The sequence below is a fragment of the Coptis chinensis genome, chromosome 1 (assembly GCF_015680905.1).
Source record: "Coptis chinensis isolate HL-2020 chromosome 1, ASM1568090v1, whole genome shotgun sequence".
In the NCBI taxonomy this organism is placed as follows: domain Eukaryota; kingdom Viridiplantae; phylum Streptophyta; class Magnoliopsida; order Ranunculales; family Ranunculaceae; genus Coptis; species Coptis chinensis.
Window position 1 is genome coordinate 81531713 of NC_141456.1, and position 18569 is coordinate 81550281.

Consider the following 18569-nt stretch of genomic DNA (forward strand, 5'->3'; position numbering starts at 1 on the left):
CCTAAACCGTGGACGTGGCAGGTGTACGGGAAGAAGGGAGACCGAGGGCTGAGAAGACAAGTGGACGTCTGAGATGAAGGCTAGAAAGGGGTATAAAGAGAAAGAGATGGAAAAGGGAAAAGGGAGAGGAACCACATTAGAAAGAGAGGAGAGACTTGGAAGATAAGGAGAGAATAGTAAGGAGAGTGTGATACAACAAAACACACGAATATAAATTGAAGCAATCTCATTTTGCTTTTAGAGGCATTTGAGTGTTTCTCATTTTGGGCAGTATAGAAAAATATGCAATTCCTTGTGTTGCTTATGCTGGCAATTTGTTTGCGCATTGGCAATGGTCAAGGAGATGTTCTTCGACATAGTACAAAATGCCACAAAATTTCATTGAATATCTCGGTTTTTCTTCCAAAAACCGGATGGCCATATTTTCGGAATTTGATTTTGATAGAGTCGGCAGTCCGTACTACCCGTGCATATTCACCGGCTCTTTTAAAAACTTGCTCAACAATCGTAACTATATATATATATATATATATATATATATATATATATATATATATATATATATATATATATATATATATATATATATATATATATTCTAACAAATCATGATTCATGTTTTCGTCGCTAACTCGTTTTAATTTCTCAACAAATTATTTTAATTAAGTTTTAAAAACCCGTTTTTTAACTGGAGGAGAGATACCGTTTTAATAAGAGAATGATTCATGTTTTAATCAGAAGTGTTAGAATTTCTTTTTTCTAATATATGAAGAATTCCCGTTTTAATAGGAAAATAATTCATGTTTTAATTAGAAGTGCCTAAAAAAAATCAATAGGAGAGGAATTCCCGTTTTAATAGGAGATGATGACGTGGAATTTTAATAGAGCTCGAAAAATACCCTATGTGGGAGCTTTAATATTAAGATATGGATGGATGTGTCCATCCTAATTTATTTACACTAGTAGTGAGAACACAGGAACACCGAATGGCAAAATTGTCAAATTACAATAAGCTACTAGGGTTTCATATTGGGTTCTCTTATATAATAGGAAGAGGCACTTCCTCAAAAGTCACTTCCCTCGATTCTACAGTTTCAACATCTACCCGGACCTTTTTCATGATTCAGTTTTCCTCTGTAATCTTTTTTTCACATATCGTTTTAATGGTGTAGTGCTATGAAGATTTTTCAAAGTCATGCACCACTCTGAGATTATTTCTTAATAGTCTGTGCTGATTATTACTCAAACCCATTTTTATCTGAGCACTATTTTCTTTCTCCCCATTTTCCTTATATAAATATTATTAATTTATTTTTTATTCTCTTTGTATCAAAATTATAGTGTTTATTTGGAGGAGCCAAGTGATGCGGTCTTTGTTCCTTATATTTTACCCTAATTATGTTTCTAAGATTTCACTTTTTGATTTTGCGGTAGAACAGTGCATGTTATGGATCTTATCGTTATTCATCTTATGTAGTAATATAGAATGATGAATTTCTTATGCTTGAGCTAGCATCAATTATTTATGCAATGAGCGAGATTTCTGACTCATTTTATTTATTTATTTATCTTGAATAATTTTTAGATTTCGGTATTTGGTTTATTATTTTTGTCACTAAGAATTTACTCAGAAGGTGGTTTCCAACGCCATCCTCAATCTCTTGTAAATCGTTTGATAAGTAGTCCTCTTTATAGTTTAATATTGCATGGAAAACATTATAACCCTAGATACGATAAAACAATTCGAAGGAAGAACTTGTCTAGAAAAGCTTATTAGGTAAGACTCTTTAATCTTCACTAAAAGATATAGCCAAACAACTGAAAGCTACTGAAAATTTTAAGGTAGGCTTACTAATATTTTAGGTATTTTGATGTGGCAATTCTATAAGTTCTGAAATAAGCTGTTCTCCTTTAATTGAAATTCATCAGGTATGGATGAATTCTGATTGGACTAAATGGTTATTTATTCCAAGGTTCAAAATATCGATATCGATGAATATATCGGTGTATCCAAAAACCGATATATATCGGATATATCAGATATATTCATTTTTTTGGTGATCAGTCCAAACTATCGGATATATCGGAAATATATTGGAAATATCGGATTTATATTAAAAAATGGTCAAAAAGTCAAATAATATATATCGTAAATATCGGATATATCGATTATATTGGCGATATAAACTTTTATATCGGAAATTCCGATATATATCAGAAAAAAAAAGGGTACTATATTCGGTGGATATATGTCGGAAATATCGATATCGGTGTACCAAAATACCGATATATATCGGATATATCGTCGATATTTTGGTCCATGATTTATTCAGGCCTTGCTCGGATCGTTTCAATTTATGTCAATAGTCAATACCAACTTGTACAAAAACTCACAAAATATTAGCATGACTAGCGCGCATTCTGGGGTCCAAAGAGTCTCTTCTTAGGGTTCTTTAGAGGTGTTGCAAACTTGCAATTGACGAGTAAAAAACTGATATCAACCTAAAAATAGTAGATCGTTGAAGAAGAACCGAAACTAGGGTTAATTAGTATTTCCTCCCACTAGATGAGCCGGGAAATTATTTCATTTAGTGATATTCGTTTTGTGAATGTATAGGAATGTATAGGACTGCATTTCACTCCAAAGTCTCGAACACAAAATCTTGTTTCCATGGGGATGTTACAAAATCTTGTTACGAGATGGGGCTAGTAGATGGGGTTACCTTAAATTTACTAGTCTCGTCTAGGCAGTTGCTTTATTTTTATAGGGCAGGGAATCGGGTTGGGTTTGATCAGAATCCGACCCGAATTCGAATTGTTCGGTTCGGGTCAATTTTTATATCCGTTTACTTATTTGGGTTTGGGTCGGGTCTGTCGGATTCGGATATACTTTTTGGGCTTTTTTTGAATTTTTAGTGTTATCTGATCGGGTTAGTCATATATAGTTCGGGTTAGGTTCGGATATTATGAAACTATTCGGATTCGGATATAGCCATATCCGACCCGATCCCTACCCTAGTTTTTTAGATATACTTTTTTTATAATTGAGAATTAGACATAACCCCTTACTCTAATTTTCTTTAGACATGCCTTCCATTTTAACGTTTGATGTCGGTCAATTAGATTTAGATTTGATTCTCATTGACCGTTAGTCCGAATTTTCTATTTTCTTCTAATTGCCTATAATAAAGTGTTGAATATGCCCTCATGGCCATCAAATACATGAATTAAAACTTTAAACGCCCGTTAAGTGCGTTCATTGGTTCATACTTATTAAATAGTATAATTGAAAGACTTGATTTTAAATAGCAAATTGCATACGAAATAGAAATCATTGAGAGCATATTCCATATTTCATCATTAGAGTTTTGGGTTTTTTTTTTTTTTTTTTTTAATTGAACACGTGGAAATTTTATTGATAACAATAACGAGTTTTACAAATAATTAAGAAGTTTCTGAATGGGAAATCCAACCAGCTGTCATTACGTTGCAGTTTGCAGTACATAACTTTCTGCAATCTCTTAAGGAGTTTAATAGACTGTTGTGCCAAGAAACCAAAATATCGAAACTGAACAGAATGATACAATGCTGGTTAGCTCTACAAATTTTCTCGTGTTTCTCAAACTTTCTTGTCATCGCTTCTATTAACTGTTTTTCCCACCTTAAAGACTCTATTCCCAAGCCCTACCAACGAAAAGGCTCTAGATACATCAACACACGCATGCCTCCCCTAAGACCAACTATAAATCAATACATCCGTATCCGTAGGACGAAGTGTCGATCTTCCCTCATTTGGAGTAGTGAGAAAATTGACACCAAAATACATCACATAAAATAACTCTGACATGAGATGATCATGTCGGTATTTGAAACCTGGAAAATGTCTATAATGTGCTACATGGTCCCCGAAAGCTAATAGTTTACTCTTTTTGCATACAAGGCATAGTCTCCAATCAGAGTACAAATGAATCATGAGACGGTACCGGTGAATAAAACAACACTCCACTGGCGACATATGATGTCCAAGTCCCTCCACCGTAATAACAAATAGAAAATCTTTTACGTGTTCTGACTACAATCATCCATTAACTGTCTTTTGACAAGCAAATAACTCAAACTCCCTCTCAAGACCTGCAACGATCTTATTGTAGAAAGTTTTCGCCAAAACTTTTTGTGGTTTTGAGGGGACGATAGCATTCACAGCTAGAGAATTAAAGGTCAAGATCGGGTAGACAGTGACGTAAAGCAGTGCTAGTATCATAAAAAATCTCACTCATAGGCACTATACCACAACTCCTAAAAATGTGGTTCTGAAGTTTAACAGTCTGAAAACGGGAGGCCACAAAAACAACTGCAGAGACATCAGTGGCATAATAGATACCTAACCCACCATGACGTAAAGGAAGCGTCCCTAAACACCACTGTAAATCACCGAAACTAGGACCATCGAAAACTATAATACCCAGAAGAACACTGTGGAGATGTCGATCAAAAGTCTTAGCTGCCTCTCTAAACAAGGATGGTGGACAAGTACGAATCGCAAAGACCAGCTTAGAAAGCCCAACACAAGCTTGTAAAAGTGCTAATTCACACTGTGGATCCTCCAATACAACTAAACGGTCCATCAAAGTCATAGCATTTTCAATCCGCTTGCGAGCAAGGCCCATGACAAAGGATGAATCAGTGCTGACTGCCCCTCCAAGCAATCTGACCCCCTGCTGAGGACGGGATAAATCTAAAGGAAAGAGACTGGGAGTGGAGCGACGTGGATCCAGTGGTGGCCAAAATATCTCAGTTTTAGCAACATTAAGAACCAACCCATAAGAAGGTCCTTCTTTCTGAATCATACGCAAAGTTGTTGCCACTTGTTCTGCATCCACAATCAAAGTCCTATCGTCTAAATATCAAGACTGTAGCAATAACTGACATCTGGACTGGATCTATAGAATCATAGGATGCAACACCAGTGCAAAGAGAAGGGGACCCCAGTAGCAGACCATATGTAATCATCCCCTAAGTATAACCTCGCAGGTTGACAATACAAATACTTGACCCACGAGGCAATAGCCGGGCATCAAATACGAACCTATCTTAACATGGTAGTCTGATCAACCATGTTAAAAACATTCTGAAAATCTACAAGCAGCATAGAAAGAGAGGTACTTTCACTATTGGCATATATCATGCGATTAACAACGTGCGAAATCGCCTCTGCTCCACCAGGAACACCGACCCCATACTGAAAATCATGTAAGTACATACCCTACCACATCTTTAGAAACTCCTTTTATTGCAATTTTGGAGACAAGACGATGCCAAACCATGCCGACAACTATAGGACAAATGTCTTTTTCCGGCTTACGAAGTGGAGTAAGCGGGGCACTCGCTATGAATTTCGCTTAAGGTTGTGGACATCGTCCCTGTAGCAAAAGACTCACCACAGGGGTCAAGGCATCTAACAAGTCAGACGATATAGCTGCTGCAGCACCATTCATAGCATCCAACAAGTGCTTAACACGAAGACCATCACGGCCACAGGATGTGCCTTTTAGAAACGACCTAATGCATGACAGTAAAGTCTCTCTCTCTACCAGTAAGGGACGCTCATCAAAATGAATATTAGGTCTTACAAGTGGTACGGTTGACGCATCGGGTGTTTCTCCTCTAATGCATGTACAGTATCCGATGAGTTAGGGGCAACCCCTGATGATAACAACACTTTTACCGCTGTAGCAAAATGTTCATAAGCAACTTTCTATAAGCATCGATGCACATTTTGAGTAGAAACCGATTTCTTGGGCGGTTGGATTGAAGTAGCAACTTTCTGTAAGCAACTTCTCCTCTAATGCATGTACAGTATCCGCTGAGTTAGGGGCAACCCCTGATGATAACAACACTTTTACCGCTGCAGCAAAATATCCATAAGCAACTTTCTATAAGCATCGATGCACATTTTGAGTAGGAATCGATTTCTTGGGTGGTTGGATTGAAGGAGGCTCTACTACAAACTCCAAGAGGCAAAATAGTCCACCAGGCTCACTCCATGTCATCAGAACAAGGAGAATCTGTTTCTGCTGAAGGTTTTTCCTAATACCAGACCGACGCTCCTGACGATTTGGTGGTTGAAAAACCTGTATAGTGTAGCACGAGAGAAGGAGGAGACGAACCCATGGCATAACTGAACTAGGATCAACCGTAATATCCAGAGTGCAGAAACTATTGCAAATATTCTATTATCATATTGTCTTCTCTCAATTTCTTTTAACTGAAATTAAAACCTTTTTCAATATTATTATTATTATTACTAGTAAACGGGCACGTGCGTTGCACGTGCTAGGAAAGAAAAATTAGGGAAAGGAATGAACGCATGTAAATTAGAATAGTAAATTAAAAAGTTCAATAAGGAAAAAACACTTTAATACGTTAGTTGTATTCTTTGTTCGATTCGATTTTTGATGCTCTACCCATTTTTTTTTTTTTGTTGGTTTAAATAAGTAGGTAGCTTGGACAGAGAAAGAATTTGTAGCTAGCTTAAAAAAACAATTTTTATTTATTTATTTTTTATCTATTTAGAAACGGTCACATTTGGAAACAATTAGAAAAAATGCATTGGACACTGTTAATATATCGAGTGAATATGTGGAGTGAATTGAATGTGTAAATAATAGCTTTCCGAAAGATGGTTTATATAGCAAGATTACAATTTAAATGCTTTCAATATAATGTGGATCTTATTTCATGTGTATAGAGATTGAATGATTCAAATGATAGAGTGTTGTTTTTTTCAATCCATCTGTATGGAGGCGACAAAAGGAAGAAATTATGGATGCGAGCTAGTTGTATCACTGAATTCTTATATTAGTTATTGGTCCACATTCTAAAAATGTTATTAGCACCCCCAACTCCACATGCAGAACTTTGGCAAGTTTTGGGTTTCAACTTGATTAACATAATGCAATGGAATGTTGGTTCTTTGAGAGTCAAATTAAGTGTAATGATTGAGTAGTTAGTAGCAAGTGCAAAGTGCACGGTGAAGGAGTGCAGAGACATTATAAGTGTGATCCATTGTGCATAATAACTATGCTATGCCTAGATGATTATAGAAACATTTTGTCAAGCGGCAACATTTTGATTATAGAAACATCCATAATATAGACTGGTGCAGTGGAAAAAATGGTAGTGCTCTTCGTAAAATAATAATAATTGTTGAACTGGTATTAAAAACTCTAATATTGCTTCAACAAAAGATGAGACATGCCATGATTGGTAATTTCAGGTATGCACATGCAGGTCAAGGCATAACTTCCTATTAATCATCATAACAAATTAATCCAAAAGTTTTAAAACTGTAACACCCAAATTAAGCTTAACTACAAATATCCATATCGCTAAATAAGTTGACTAAAAAAATGGAGATATACCAGTGGAAAGATTTCATGGGTTCAATGAGAGTAACGAGATTGCCATATCCCTTGATGAGTTGATCAATCTGGTCTTGAGTAATCTCGTCCTTAAACTTTGCCATCAATACGTGTTTCACCAATCCAATTGCTTCCTCCATTTCTATCTCATTGTTATCTCCAAGAAATGAGAAATGGGGCCTTAGCTAGCTACCTCCTTTCACTGTTATCTCTCTAAACTCAAAGCAACCCACTTTGAAATTGAAACTTCGAAGTTCAAACATACAAAAAGTATTGAATGCTTATCTACATTTCAACAACCTTTGAATCAATTAAGAACTGTAAAAAAGTTAATTGGCTTCTAAATCATTCATTTAGTTGGTTAATTTAGTACTGAACTTTCAAAAAAAACTTCAGTATCTGACTTTCTTCTACATATAGATTAGCATTGAGCTGCTAACTACTGCTGGGAGGTTACACAGAGAGTACAAATATCTGAAGTGTAAATTCAAGAAAAAGCACGAGGTAAATATTATTTCAGATTGATAACAAAAGACATAATATCCATTGTTCTGGCTCCCCTTAAGCGTCTAGAGAAACCCTGTAAGGAAAATAAATAGAAACTAAAAGTCGATGCAACTGAAAAGCTCTAGAACCATTTCCATAAACAGACATGAAAAACAATTCTTAAATATAAGGAGCGCCATTTACAGAGGCTGAACTGCGAGTACCATGTAATACAAATGCAGCAAACCAAGCCAATACACTTTTTGGATCAATTTCTATCAACCTTCTTGTATTCTCATCTTACAAAGAACTGAAAGTATGGGCCTAGTGATCAAGAAGTTAAACTATGGCAGAACTATTCGCAGTCTGAAGTAGCCTAGCAGGTATCAAAAAATACAGATACAAACAAAACCAGGTACAACCCTCCCTTTTTTTCATTCTCTTGATTCAGCCACTCCAGTTTACTATGCAAACCAATAGTATTTTTCAACGAAAAATTCAGACAACGATGAAAGTTGACTGTAATGTAGATAAGAAACGGGATGCAATAGTCTGAGAGGCAAAAGCTTGAATATATTTCTTCGCATCTACAGGAAGAGAAGGCGTAGTTGAGAACATCAAATCAAGGAATACAAAAATAACAATCCGAGAAGATGAGAAGTAGAATAACTAAAGACAGAATGGTTACATAGTTACATTCTAAGAAAATAAAAAGGACGATAAGCTTATAAACCATTCAAATGTAATTTAGTAAAAAAAACATACTTTACTAACACAACAACCAACAAAGTCTGATTATTTTTCTCTTCATGATATTGTGAATTTGTTACTTTTAATAACACTTACCATCTGATCCCGCGACTGCCAGTCTTAAAAAAGTTCATTTTTAAAGAAATTGGAAAATAAGCTTAAAAGACGACATATTAGTACTCTAATGAGATAGAACAATTTTTTTGTGAGCTAACGCGTCGTGCTCGCATAGTAAATATTTACTGTCCCAAGACCACATCACAAAGTAGCTTGCTAACAAATCCGAATGAAGACATACCTCTTTTTACCTCCATCTAGTAACATTCATTGAATCCCACAGAATCTACAATTATCCAACTCATGAATCCCAGCAATGATAGCACCCCCAAGGCGATGCAACATCAACTATGAGTTACCCCGTATCCTTTTCTAAGTGAATGGCCATGGCCGCTACTCCCGAAATCTGTCTCATATAAGCATCACTTCACTAAGAGCATAGACCAAGCTCTTTCTTGACCTGTATTACTGCTTTTAGAAGGCCCTTATCTTCATCTGCATAAAAAGAAACACTTGCGATCCTTCGCATTGTTGACTAATGCTGCCCGACGATCCACAAGTTAGCCGAGTTGTTTCATTCCCAAAATCCGAGCGATTAATGCGCAATGTCATCCATAACCCGTATTTTAATATAGGAAATTACAAAAAATTACAATGTAATAGATTGGATATAACAACTTTTGATCCATTAAAAACCATAGATCAACATACTTAGCCCTTGTTAAACCAACATTAGTATGCTGGAAATTGGATAAAAAGTCGGTGTCTCCACCACTGTTTGATCTAACAGTAGAGATTATAATGATGTCTTGCTCACCACCTTGAAATCCATCAACAGACTTCACCCTTACATCAAAGTCCTCAATGTTCTGGTACATTTTTCCAAATTTCTCTTGAATTGCAGCAACTTGAACGGCATAGGGAGATATTATACCGATGCTAATCTTTTGCTTTGATACTTCCCATGCTGTAAAAAAAAGCAACAATGTATGAAGTCATTAATATCAAAACAACATGTGAATAACTCATGTATACATGTGGAGAATAATTTAGTACCCTCCTTCGGTCCTAACTCCAACAATAAGCAAAACAGGGAGGGCAAATGGTAAGTATAATGTGTAATTAAAATTTTCTTTTGAACCATACAAAAGCAAGATATCTTAAAGGGAAAAAAACAGAGGGGCTGGGTCAGAACATATAATACCTTTAAAAAGACTTCGCACAATCGTGAATACAACAACTACTTCTACCATGTTTTTCCTCCTATGACCAACATCATCAACTTCTTCTCTTCCAAGATAGGAAGATAATGTTGTTCATAGCTCCGACTGTTAACATTTGGAGCATCCAAGATCTTCTCTTGATAGAACTTCGAATTTGGGAAACAACTTATTTTAGGATGCATTTGGTAATGCATATCAAGAAGGTGCTTTAAACATCCCATTGAGCTCAATCTCTCAAATAAACTTCTCAATTCATTCTAACAAACAAATGAAGGAGAAATAAATAAAAAATAAAAAAATAACTTGCATGAGTGGATTGGTGATGCCATAGTTGTCAACCAAAAAGGCCTGAGAAAAGAAGGCAAACAGAGAGAAAACGCCAATTTGGAACTCAAGTTAGAAATTCATAATTGGCATTTTCTTAAAAGAATGTATATGTATATATAATGTAAATTGCTGAAGAACCAGTATGTACCGAGTACCCAACAAAATTAAAACACATAAATATAAGACAAACTTGCAAATCGTAGTGCCTATGTAATTTTACTAAACAAAAGGCCACATACTAAAGACAAATTTTATACAATCCAAATTTCAAGTACATTCTTGGGTCCTCAAAGAGACCCAAGTGGAAATTCTACTGAAGTGGTACGGTGAAACTCAAAACAGTTCTTAGAAAATTAAAAATTCATTCTTGATCAAACAAAGCATATATATGGAAGAAAAGCATATGGAGTCAACTAATCTCTTCTTGACTGATTGTTTTTTTGAAATTAAAAGTAGCATCAACAAATAATCAATGTGGATTAAACTATTAAGTGTAGCATAAAAAAGTTTTTTGAATATGCAAATACATGAGTTTAAAGTACAATGTTTAATCTATGTTTAAAGAAGGTTTAGACGATTTTAAAATAAAAGAAGGTTCTGGCCAATTTAATATGCAAAGAATAAACTTAATGTTTTAAAGAAATTGCAGTTCTAAACAAACCATATATATCAATTAAAGGAAGGTTATCAAATAGGAAGGAAGGAACATTCAATTACAGATTTATAGAAGACACATCAAGATTGAGATATATGGTTCCCAGAAAGATTGAGATTTTCAATAAAATATTTGATTGAAGAACACCATCAAAGGCTTTTAATCCCAATGCAGTACTATCATTAGCAAAAAAATCCACTTCTTTTGCAATCTGAAGCAATTCAAAAAAGAAAAAAAAAATGTTAAGTTCAGAATAGGAGACAAAACACTCCGACACAACAATCAGAACATGGGGGAACTATCAGTCAGATTGGTAGATTCACCCTAAACCCTAGGACAACCAAAGCCCTTGAATTAACTCAGATTAAGTTCTATTCTCACCAGCAAACTTTTAAAATGATATCCACCAAAGCTTGTGTGTATTATAAGTGTCCAATAGCTCATCTGGTTAAGGCCCTCGTGGTTGTATCAGAAGGTCCTAGGTTTGATTCCCACTTAAATTTTTTTTAGAGGGGGGGGGAGGGGTTTAACAAACAGCTTACACAATGCTATATCAAAAAGGTATTTAATGTTTCTAGATAGACTCCATCCAGTGGAGCCAATGAGCCATACCTGAGCCTGTACTTCCATTTGATTTTTAGTCATCTTAGCAATTGTTTCCTTTAATAGATTCTATCAAATCCAAGAGGCCGAAAAACAAAGCATCAAACAATATGCTTATTAACAGGACACGACACAAGTTGGTTCTCTTGGTATCTAATCTCTTCTGGAAACCTTAAAGAAATTGAAACAAACACAGTTAATATTAAAATAAAACATGATTACCTCTTCTAAGACCGAAGATTCCTTATCATTCTCTAATTGTTTGATTCTATCATCTAAGCTGGTCTGCAATTAAAAGGGAAAATGTATTTTATTCTAAGAATTCATCTTCTATTTAGTAAGTTAGTATAGACATTCATACACCGAAAGAATTTATACATGGAGTAAAAGCATCTTTATTTACCTTCTCCGCATCTTTTTCTTTCTGTAAATCGGTTATTTGCCTATGTAAAACAACCTAGTGATTAGCCAGTTAATCAGAAAATAATTAGCATATAACTTGAAAAAGTAAATAAACATGAAAAGCGTCCCTGGGACATGTACCATTCCATCGGAGTGATATGTGTGTGGCATTGCAATTCGATCACGTGCATTATCTTCCGAGACAGAAGCCTGACAACACCACTATGACAGTGAGGCCCAGTAACTTTTCCCCCAGACGCGCCTATAATGAGTCCTAATAATAGTGGGCGATAAACAAAAAAACGAAGAAATATTAAGTTTTCCCACAGAGAGAGAAGAAATTTTTTCTTGCATACCGAAGAGAGAACGTATTTTCACAGATGAGGAGCACACAGTGATTTGATGCGCGCTTGAATGTTGCAGTCTACACAACAACACACCAAAAAATAAAATTTAAAACACTGAAGCAAAGCGGAGAGTTCAGCACTTTCTGGTGACAACTTTAAAATTAAGAAATTGAAATTAAAATTAAGAATTCCCATAGAATTCAGTTTGAAGTGAAAAGAATAATTAAGAGGGAAAAAAGTAAACACTGAGAAAATTGCATACTAACCTTTAAAATGATTGGCTATTGGTTCAATAGAAATCGTTCTGATGGAGAGCAAGTTAGGAATCATCAAATTTGTAGTTTCAATTTTAAAGTTAATTTGGGTATTGGTCAGGAACGAAGAAGTTTTAATTGTGAAACCCCCGAAACGGTGTCTCTATCTCTGTTTGCTGAATAAGTTGACCTTTATAGTTTCTGGGAAGAATTGAAGAAACTGGATGGAAATTGTTATTTTAGTATTTGGGAAAATGAAAATAGGGTTTAAATTTATGTTTCGTTGGTTGGCAAAGTGTTTGGGAATATCAGGAACGAGAAGACGAACGAAACGGTTTTTTTTTCTTTAATGGGGAAACTGTGAATGGTGTCTCTGTTTTATGAAGACGTTTAGTTTTATAGTCCGGGAAATAATTTAAATTACCGATTTACCTTTTTAATGAAGAACAAAAAGAAAGTGGCTGTCCAACTTTCCGGTACCTTTAGATTTAAAACTTTGGTCTAAAATCATAAATACGGGAACTAATTGGAAAATCTGGTATCCGCTTTATCTATAAACTAGGTATTGCCCGTGTCGAAGACACGGATGATATTACCAACTTTCTCTACACTATATATACCTCATCCGTATATTAGAATCACCTCCCAGCTGAAATACTTTCTATAATTTTTAGATATTGTTTTATAATTTGTTTGGGGGCTAAAGTCTGAAAACAGAAGAACCAGTGTAGACAAATTTGTTTCTATAATAAGAACTGTGAAATATAATATTAATACCACCAATTCCAATCATTTGTACACATTTACACACACAATTAGAAAGTGCTATTATCAATTATATTAAACTAAAATCAGTAGAAAGAACATATGTTATTCTTGATCAATGTAACAAATCTATTCCAAAGATGTAAGAATGAGGCTACATCCAAGATTCCACTCCCTTAAAACAATTAGGTGAGTACATAGTCATTATGAGTATATAACTTTTATACAAATTTAGCCTAAGGTTGTAACAATAAGTTGTCATTCCGAAAAGCAGACAACAAAAGATGTTTCATGGTATCTATGTAAAAGTGTAATATTCCTACTTGCAATGTCTTTCTATCTCCCTCCCCCTCAATTGTAGCACCCATGAAGCTATATATAGGCAGTGACTAAGTTTGAACACACTTTTTCATACCACCTATTCTTCAACACTGGTAGAGTTTCAAATTGAGAACTTTGGTTTACATATTCTTCTGCTAAAGAAAAGATATTTCATTCCATTGAATCAATTTACACCACTGGAAAAGGAATGAAGAAAGACCTTTAACACTTGATGTTTGCCATACAATCAATACTTTTTCTTTTTTCTTTTACTTTTTGGCAAAACTCAAGCTGTGGTGAAATGAAAATCCCTACTATAAGGGCATCTCCAATGGGGGGTGTAAACCGTATAAAGTGGAAATTTTACACCCCAAATATAAAAAAACTCTCTCCAATGGGGGTGTTATACCGTAGGTAATAGTGTATTAGCTAATAGAGAGGGTGGGGAATTCCCCCTCTCGCTATTAGTTAATAAAAAGCCCGGGCGACACTCGAACTGACGTCTGAGTGAAATAATTTTCGGACGTCACTTGGAGTAACGTCCCTTTCTAATTATTCTAAAGTAATTTTTTAACTCGGACGTCATTAAACTGGGACGTCACTTAAAGTGACGTCCGAGTTTAAAATCTATTTTTTTTTTACACTTCTCCATTGGAGAGTATAGAGTGTGGATATTTATAAGCTATACAATAGTATACAATTAGAGGTGTAAAATCCTAATGGCACCTACGTGGAGCCTAGGTGGAGGTGTAATTTTACACCCCCCATTGGAGATGCCCTAAGAAAACACAATGAATAAGTTTGTTTTATCAAATATCATGTCTTGAGTATCATTTCTAAATTGAGTTGCAATTTTATTTGAGAAAAAGATATGCAAACACCATCAGTTTGTCCCAACTCCAGCAAGTAGATGCTAACTGCTAAGGTATCAACCACCTTGTTAGCTTCTCTGTGAAAGCGCGTGGCTAGAAAACCGCCGTGTATTGTTCACATGTTCATTTGTTAAATTATACCTTTAAACGACCTATCAAAGAATTTACATCTAAAGTTGCGTAAATTTTTCGAATACTTGTCTATGCTTAGTACCACTAATAAGGAAAACAAAGTACTACCATTTGTACATTCCCATGATCCACCATTCGAAACCCTCTATGTCCCTCTGTGTTTCAGTAGCTTGACCATGCGATTTAACTCCCTTTTTGAACCTGCAAAAAGTAAACCCAAAAAATAAATAATTAAGTTAATATCAATCAGCAAGGACTTTGCTTCATTTTCATACTCAGAGAAATAAAAATGTTTGGGGTATTTTCTCATACGGACTGTAAGATAACAACAATATCTTAGATGCTTGAAAAAAAAAATAGTCTCAATTGATTGTTCGCCATTAGTTTAAAGGACTGAGGATACCTTACAAACGTTAGCAATGATAGATCGATTAAACAAACAATACCAATTGACCGTTTAAATAAGGGATTGACCCTATGAGAAATTACATCTAACTATCGCAATAAAAAAATTCAATTAAAGTATAATCTGGCTTTTCAAATTATGAAAGGAAAAAATAAAATTAAGATTCTTGAACCAAGTAAAATAAGTTGTTCGAACAAATTTTTGAATTGAGTATGTAATTAAAATGGGTAAGCAAATTTAAAAGAAACTAAAGTTGATGGTAAACTATGTTAGTGTCTATTTGAAAGGAGATTTTCCATTTGATAAGTGCTTCTGCACAATGAAAGACAAAGTAACTGATTTAAAATACGTATTACAGAGAAAATCATACCCTTGCTTGTGTTAAAATGAGCTAACCCTTTCCTGAGAACAAAAAACATAAAGATTTCAAAAAAGTCATTTGTACCTAAACTACCAGTCCATTTAGAAGCAACCTTTTGAGTGATAAGACGCCAATAACCACAAATTGATTAGTACAAAGTACAAACTACAAAATTATGAAAGATCTGCAAAGCAATCTTATAACCAAAACTGAAATTAAATCCTATATTATAAAATAAATCCGGCATTCCACGTAATGAGAAACATGAGCAAGCATAAGTTGCTGACAGGTAACCTTTCAGGTTGTTGTCGTTGCCACGACAACAGGTTCTAATAAAAATATCACCTTAAACGAACTTTAAAGTATAGATTGAGTAGTCCACAAAATTATTAGTGTAATGGTGCATGAAACCAAACAAGAGACATCTACCTTCACCGGCAAATTGGAGATAAGAAGTCAAGCATAAAGTGCCACAAATTTCCCAGCAAGTTAAATCAGAAAAATAAGTAGCATAAAAATTTGAGGGAATAAGGATACTCAGTGCTGTTGTGGTGGTGGATAAAGTGAATTCCTCGTGTTAATTAGTGAGGGGTTCTGAGGGAGGAAAGGGGTGTAATCCGGGAAATCATCTGAATCCATCACCAGTTGACAATTTCTCAGTCATTACATGTGTATCCCAAGTTTACTGGAAATCATCCTCTGCTCCGAATCCCCTTCCAAAAATAAAGCCCTGGAAAATTGTCGAAAGAAACATACAGAAAATTAGAGAGCATGATAGAATAGAGAGAGATTACATGATAACAAATATGAAGAGAGTAAAGATTAGAGTTGGAGTTGAGGAGATGAGGAGCTGAGACTTTAGAGGGGCAAGCAAGAGTGCGACATTTATTTGAAAGTTATATTAAAAAGTGTTTAGAAGCCCATGCCCATGCAAGGTTAAGTTGCCTCACATCTCGCCTTTGGGTTCTTGTATGAGTATGAGTATATGGAAACATATAATTAATGGAAACATTTCCTGATTAAATTCGTATAAATTCGATGTAAAGCTCAAAAGAGCTAAATAGGAAAGATAAACAGTTTAGCAAAATATTTAGATGAGCAGTTGCGGTTTCCTTCTCTCTTATGATAAATAAGAGTTATGGTATTAAAAACCTCTATGGTAGGGATCTGTATTTTGATTTCCATTATAGCAAGTTCATTCCCTTTAAACACTCTTGGATGGCCTTCTACCGACAAAACCATGAAGTTGATCTGCTCTGCCTACTCAGCCCACCCAGAAATGTTTAGAAACCAACTGAATTAGGTAACATACTTTGCCCACCAAGAAAGCTCGCTCACTCACAGAAATATTGGGCAAGTAACCAATATGCTTATTGGGAGTCCTCTTCACATCCCCAAAGTTCAAGGAGGAAATCATTAAATAAAGCCATCAATTACCACGTGCAAGAGCCAATGAGCATTTGGAAAAATGACCAGTTTACTAATTTACTTACATAGAGGGCGGTAAAAACAAGAAGCTACCTCCCTTTCTTTGTTAAACACATAGTTGCACCGTTATAGTACAAAGCTTTATACTCAAGTTAATTAATAATGGCAAAACAAAGCAGAAAATACAGCTCCTAGTTTAAAATACCTACTCTCACGAAATACATACACCATAAACGTACATTACAAAGAAATTTATTAAACATGGGTTGCACTTATAAGAGTCACAAAGTAAAATTATAACATGAAGCCTTGGGAGTAATAAGTTGTTTATTATCCCAAGAGTCAGAAAGTTAAAAATGGAACACCACCATTATTGTGGTTTTAATACGCTCGACTCGTCAATTAAAGGTGTTTCATACTCACTAAACACTTGTCTCCTCTCTAATAAAATCTCAACCTAATCCGGGTTTTCTTTATCAGTCCAAATTCTCAACAAATTCCAATTTACAACCCAATATCATTTGAAAGCTAGCATAGGAAATGTATATGAAGTTTACATTGGTTTTTTCCCTAACTTTTTCTTAACAATGACATCCTTAGTGGACATGTATATACCATTATTTCCACTTCAATTGATTTCTAAATTCTTGGGAAATGAATACAGGACCTTCAGTACACTAAGCATATGCCTATCAGCTTTCTAAAACCAAGTACTCCTCGGTATTTAGCTAACAATACCTCCTTTTAATGACTACTACCCTACCACCCTACATAACACACATACAAAACCCAAATAATCATTTTTTTCTTTTTTTTTTTAAAAAAACACTCATAGTCTACAAAGACAAAACCCCATGAAAAAGTAAACATGCCTTGTTTATCTCAGCAAGGCATGGAAACACCTATTCCTGCAATACTCTCCTTCCAATATTCGGTTCCTTTTGTGGTCCCTATTCAACTCAAAAGTTCATATATAATCAAGTTTTGAATCTCAAACACAGTTTACAAAAACATAATTTTGAAAATGAAAAAGAAAATGGGGAAGCATGCCATTTCCATGGAAATCACCATAAGAGCAATAATGCAGTTGCTTTGCTTAGTAAAATCACATAAGCAAAGATAACTACTAACACTATTACTACCATGCAAATCTCTTGAAAGAAAAAACATACTATAAACACACGAAATCCAATGTCTCTTCACCTCTGTTTCAATCATTATTTGGTTTCTACATTTCAACCAACACCCCCATGTGCCTTCAAAGTTCACTTATTGTCGTCTTTCACTTCAACTCTGCAGTTGGGACACATTTTTTAAAAACAACTTTCCTTTTACATTTTCCCTTGTTTTATGATAGTAAGGTCAACCAATTGATAAATTATTTAAAATGTCCAAATAAAGTTTTACCATGTAAGACCCGTCTCTTCCCATTTCTTTCAATTTTTCTATTTTAACCCTTCCATTTGTACGTAGTTCTTCTTCAGAAAGGCTCATATCAAGAGCTGGATTTTCCATTCCTAGATGTTGGATCACACCTTCGAATCTGAAAGGTAACAATGCAAAGTGTTGGTAATATGGTTCTCAATATTAATAGGATGCGTAACCAATAACAAACTCTTGCCAAAACCAAAAACCAAACTATTAGCCTAAAATGATTTATTTGTAAACTGGACATTCATGGCGAGAGAATGGACCTTTGAATCAATACATTGACTAAGTTGTCTAAAAACTCAAAATTAGTAATGTCAATGTTTTCCAA

General features: G+C 34.9%; 1 long non-coding RNA gene and 1 other non-coding gene across 3 annotated transcripts; one reads left to right on the forward strand and one right to left on the reverse strand.

Annotated features, from left to right (window-relative positions):
• Positions 1 to 1171: 1171 nt before the first annotated feature.
• On the forward strand, positions 1172 to 1266 carry LOC147525418 (small nucleolar RNA Z221/R21b). Its single transcript, XR_015206286.1, has one exon. It is a non-coding gene; the product is annotated as a small nucleolar RNA Z221/R21b (small nucleolar RNA).
• Positions 1267 to 14193: 12927 nt separating this feature from the next.
• Positions 14194 to 18356, reverse strand: LOC147525419 (uncharacterized). Of its 2 annotated transcripts, XR_015198090.1 has the most exons (4): positions 18218 to 18356; positions 18014 to 18103; positions 15392 to 16112; positions 14194 to 14816 (listed from the first exon to the last, which is right to left on the reverse strand). It is a non-coding gene; the product is annotated as an uncharacterized LOC147525419 (long non-coding RNA). The 2 variants fall into 2 exon arrangements; XR_015198088.1 differs by lacking the exon at positions 18014 to 18103 and having other exon boundaries at positions 18218 to 18348.
• Between the last annotated feature and the right edge of the window lie 213 nt (positions 18357 to 18569).